Raw genomic sequence first — 5,716 nt, 5'->3', positions numbered from 1 at the left:
AGAGAGAATGAGTAAATGGCAGCACAAGGCGATATGCATCCCTATCAGTAGTTCAGTACCATGGCAGTCAAAATTTTGAATTGCGTTTACCAGGAACCTTATGCTGCTTTCTCACGTGTTTTCTGTAACTTACAAGCTTGCGATCAATTATCCCTACACATGTTTAACAGAAATGTCAGTCCTAAAGGTTTAACCATTTATCTTTCTCTTGTGTTGTTAAATAATTGCATACTTACAAGCTTGGCCCATTCTCATCATGACCAGCAATGAGAGGAGATACCCCAAATGGTCGGGACTGCAAAGAAAAATGTTATTGTACGTGAATTAAGTATTTTCAGATAAAGCTATTGGAACAACCCTATATTAAATGGCAAAAGACACTGAATGCATACAAATAGATGTCATACGGGGGGTAGCCCCGTCTTTATTGGTTGCTAAGGTGAGCAAAAAAGAGCATAGACCAAAAAATCAAAATAGTTGCAATCATACAGAGAAAAAGATATGCAGCTGCACCATGGATTCTTCATCTCGAAGGGCCAGATCACAACGAGCTTTTTGTTGGGTTATTGGCCCACCATATGAGAATTTATGGTTCCGCGTGAATCAAAGAGATATCAGCATAAAGGTTCATTGAATTACAAATAAAAGGATAACGGCAATAACAACTATAGTACCTGAGTCTCGACTAGTGCATCAGTAATTAACCTACTCATAGCACATCCTATATACTCATCAATTTCCATAATCTTACTCAACAATGCTGGGTTCCTGAAATAGAATCCAGTAGCTAAGTGGTCTGAGATAAGTTGCAACCACTACATTCCTACAAATTCTAATATGCGTGAACATGCTTCATACCGAAAGAGATTTCAGTACCTATGAGGTCTGGGCTAAGTTTCAATCCTAGAGTGTTGACCCAACCACTGAAATGTTTGCAACTGAGGTCTTAGTAATTTGTTAAAGCAAACCCCCTAAGAGCCTAACAGCTAATCATCATTTCATTATTATTCATGGAACTCTACATCTTAAAAACGCTTCCTTTATAGTAAATGAATAACATTAGATAAAGTAAGAGTGCAGAGTAACAGTGGTGAAGGACTGCACTTCTCGACGGCCAGAACGACACCGTCTTTGGTCTTTATTCCAATTGCAGTTGAACCCAGCTGCCGTTCATTAAAAAAAAAAAAACCCATTTACATTAAAACACGAGTAAAAGCAAAAGACTACACTTAGCTAGCTGACATAAATATGATAATAAAAAACAAAATTTTCCCTTGAGAGAACTTTAATCAGTAAAGTGATTTTCCAAAGAAACAAATAGAAAAAAAAGTAGTTTTACATTGATGGCCTCCATAGCATATTCCACCTTCCCTGTTCACCCCACCGTCCTACTCACTCCTTCAGTTCAGACAACAATTACCAAAAGAAATTTATGAAAATTTAACAGTAAATAAATATGCTTCCATTTGGTGAGAAACATGTCGGATCGATTAGATTTAGACCTAATCCAACGAAAAACTACTACATGCCCATACAAAAGAGGGAGACATTCGTGCTTGCTTTTGTCATGAAAACAAGCCAGGTTAAAGCCGACACCGTTTTAATATAGATAGGATTCCCGTAACATTAAAGTATTTTAAAAGTAGGGAATAATAAAAATTTTGAACAAAAATAACAATTTCTACGTTGATATACAAACGGAGAGATGTACCGGTTTAACTAATAAGTGGTTAAGGGAATGGAAAAGGCTGAAAAAATATGTTGGCAGAAGTCATTTTCTTTCCATCTTTTAACTAACCTTATTTATACATTATAGAGAATTTAATTATATTATATACTACATATAGTTTAACCATCTAATTAAATACTAGAAAATTTTGGTTTGCGGTTGATTCAGAGATTTTTTTTTTATTTAAAAATTTTAATATGTAAAATTGAGAATTAAACCTTTTAAATAACTTATCAGATAATAAAAATATCTATTTACATTTCTAAAACCAGCCTTAAATGTTAAACCTTTAATAATAATAGAACTAAAACTAATTTTTAGTTTCTAGCTTAATCATTAGATTAACAATTTTTATTTATTTATCATTCATACCAAGTAAGGGTATCTGATTCATGAAATATAAAATTATATCCGGTAATAGAATTACTAAAATATAATATTACTTAATATATTACTGGACTTGTTATATTAATTATTTTATTGAAATGTAAAATTTTATTATTAATTGATGGAGTATAAGATTATCTAGTATCACATTTTACTAAATTACTCTTATACAATTTACTTTTTTTTTTGGTTTATTTACACAAATATTGTAACGCCCCCTTACCCGAGACCGTCGCCGGAGTCGAGCACGAGGCATTACTAAACTTATTTGAGCACTTAAACAAATTCGGACAAGCTGTCCAACTGCGTCATAGTTACTTAAAAATTCATATCTCGAGTTCTGAAACTCGAAATCAAATTCTGTAAATTTTTCCTTAAACTAGACTCATATATATATCTACTAATTTTTTTCTAGAATTTTTGGTCAGGCCAATTAGTACAGTTTATTAGTTAAAGTCTCCCCTGTTTTAGGGTTCGACTGCTCTGACCTCTGTGTATTACGAATTAGATATCTCCCTGTACAGAGTTTAAATAACTATGTCGTTTGTTTCTAATTAAACTAGACTCAATAAGGAATCTTTACATATAAAGCATGACTTCTAATTATCTTTTTACAATTTATGGTGAATTTCCAAAGTCAGAACAGGGGATCCAAAAATCGCTCTGTCCCTGTTTCACAAAAATTTAAACTTCTCATAAAATATAACTCATATACCTGTTTTGTCCCATCCATATGAAAATAGACTCATAATTCTTCAATTCCATATTTTATTCATCATCTAATTGTATCTCTACTATTTTTAATGATTTTTCAAACTCACGTCACTGCTGCTGTCTGAATCTATTTTATGGTAAATTTTGCCTATTTCATGGTTTCCATGGATTAGCTAGCAATTTAGCATACATAACACCAAATATGATCATTATTAGCCATTCCAATGGCTAATCATTACCAAGCATTTCCATACCACTCATTATCCATATCATATGACCATATATACAAAATGATTATAATGCTATACATGCCATACTCAAAATATACAAGCCATTATGCCAAGATGGTATACGGATAGTGTGAGTGGGCCTTCGACCGTTCCCGATTTCTGAGCTGGCTTGTTAAAACTACAAGGAATGAAAAGGAGGGAGTAAGCATAAATGCTTAGTAAGTCCATATGAAATTAATAAGCAATTACCAACATGCTTTTAAGATAAAACACCACAATTGTACAATTATACATACTCAGCTTAAACTGTTTTATCGAGATATATTTACTAAATAATTTATTTCTGGAGCTAAGAAACTCCAAATTAAGTTCCGTTAATTTTCATTGAAACTAGATTCATATACCTTTCTCCCATAAAATTTCCAGAATTTTTGGTTTAGCCATTTAGTACAGTTTATTCATTAAAGTTTCCCCTGTTTCGCTATCCAACAGTTCTGATCTCTCTTCACTAAAAATTATTTATCTCATAATTCGGGACTTGGATGATGTTCCCGTCTATCCCTCTTGAAAATAGACTCGATAAGGATTTTAAATATATAAATTAAAACTCATAATTATTTTTTTACAATTTCTAATGATTTTATAAAATCAGAACAGGGGATCTCGAAGTCATTCAAACTCTGTCTCAGAATAATTTAAATATCTTATAACATAAAATCCAATTGCATGCACCGTTTCCTCTATATGAAACTAGACTCATCAGGCTTTAATCTCATATTTTATTCAGCCCTTAACTCAATTTCCACAATTTATGGTGAATTTTAAAAGTTACACTACTGCAGTAACCCAAAACTGCCAAGGCTATATTTATTCATTCACCACTATTATTCACTAAATCCATACAATATCATTTCATCCATCATCGTAAGAACACATAATTATGCTTCATAAGCATAGATCCATAACCTCAATGTCATCAAGTATCAAGAACTTATTCCAAATTGTGTCATTTTCATAGTATTCACCAATTCTTAATCTTTTCGGGCCATTTTACATTTTCGTTCATAATCAAATTAGGGAACGATTACGGAATTGAGTACCTCATTATCACAATGCCATAGTAAAACTATGGTCTTGCACATAGTCACATATCACATACCGAGGCCATAACCCAGCCATGGTCTTACACGGATCACATATCACACTGATGCCATATCCCAAATATGGTCTTATACAGTAGCACATATCACACCGATGCCATATCCCGGATATGGTCTTATACGGAAGCACATATCACATTTGTCCGAAGCCATAGCCCAGCTATGGTCTTATACGGAAATCACATTTCACATGCTGTCATGGTCCAACCATGGTCTTTTCCGTCAATTCGTCTTAGCCACTGAATGAAAGTACTCAAGTCCGTTGTTCCATTTAATTTGTACTTTTATTCAAATATCATTTTACAATTATCACAGTTTAATGACATTTTATATGTAATAATATACTATATCATTCATGAAATTTTCATTTCAAAACATTAAATTACACATTGCATTATTAAAAATCATATGAACTTACCTCGATATAAAATATTAGCAATCGAGCCTATTCCTCGTAAACTTTATTTTTCCCTCGATCACGACTTGAATCTCGTTTCTCTTGATCTATAATATAAATTATTTCTACTCATTAGCATTTATTTGATTTATATTTCACTTCACAATTTATGCTGTTCAAATTTTAAAATTACACTTTTACCCCAAAATTTATAATTTTTACAATTTAGTCCCTGCTCAATTCACCCATCAATTGAACTAATTTTTTTCTCAATTAACACTTTTATTTTATCATTATAAACTAATTCACAACCTTTGATATTCTGAATTTCAACACCAGCATCTAATTCACAACTTTTTCACAATTAGGTCCTAAATACCATTTTCTATCAAAATGACTTAATAAAACAACCTTAATATGAAATTAGAACTTAAATTTCATAATAATTCATCATATACTGCCCTTACTCATCCAGGGTAACTTCCAATTTCACCCACCAAATCAAAAACTAATGAATTAGATGATTGGACCTAATTGCAAAAGTCTTAAAAATACAAAAAAAATATAAGAAAGGGCAAGAAATAGACTCACATGCAGTGAAATTGTGCAAAACCAGCTTAAAAGCTCTCTCCCATGGCTGTCTGGCTGAAATTATGAGAAGAATGGCCTAGAAATCTCTTTCAATTTCAATTTATTTGTTTAATTTTGTGAAATTTACCATTTTACCCTTAGCTCACCTGATTCCAGATTTTTTTTTTCTTGCTTATGCCGCCTCATCCATTCCCTTTTTGCTAATTTTCCTTTTAAGTCCTCCCTCATTTAACACTTGAGCTATTTAATCATTTTTTTCAAGTTTTGTACCTTTTTCAATTTAGTCATTTTTAATTAATTGACTATCCAAACGTTAAAATTTTCTAACGAAACTTTAATAATAATTTATTTACACTCCATAAATATTTTTAAAAATATTTATTGCTCGAATTATGCATTCGAGGTCTTGATACCTCGTTTTAGACCCAATTTATTTATGAAATTCTTTTCTCTCTCTCTTTTTTTTTTAACACAAAATTCACTAATTCAAAATTCTTCTAAATTCACA

The 5,716-nt window shown here is 31.7% G+C and overlaps 1 long non-coding RNA gene and 1 pseudogene across 1 annotated transcript; both read right to left on the bottom strand.

Moving 5' to 3' along the window:
- Positions 1 to 232: 232 nt before the first annotated feature.
- Positions 233 to 1,550, bottom strand: LOC128292612 (proteasome subunit alpha type-5-like; annotated as a pseudogene).
- A 1,317-nt stretch (positions 1,551 to 2,867) lies between these two features.
- Positions 2,868 to 5,290, bottom strand: LOC128293238 (uncharacterized). Its single transcript, XR_008283382.1, has 3 exons — positions 5,209 to 5,290; positions 4,639 to 4,724; positions 2,868 to 3,238 (listed from the first exon to the last, which is right to left on the bottom strand). It is a non-coding gene; the product is annotated as an uncharacterized LOC128293238 (long non-coding RNA).
- Positions 5,291 to 5,716: the final 426 nt, after the last annotated feature.

This window comes from Gossypium arboreum, chromosome 5, assembly GCF_025698485.1.
Source record: "Gossypium arboreum isolate Shixiya-1 chromosome 5, ASM2569848v2, whole genome shotgun sequence".
NCBI classification, from domain to species: Eukaryota; Viridiplantae; Streptophyta; class Magnoliopsida; order Malvales; family Malvaceae; genus Gossypium; species Gossypium arboreum.
The sequence above is the reverse complement of the archived record's forward strand: the minus strand, read 5'-3'. Positions and strand labels throughout refer to the sequence as shown.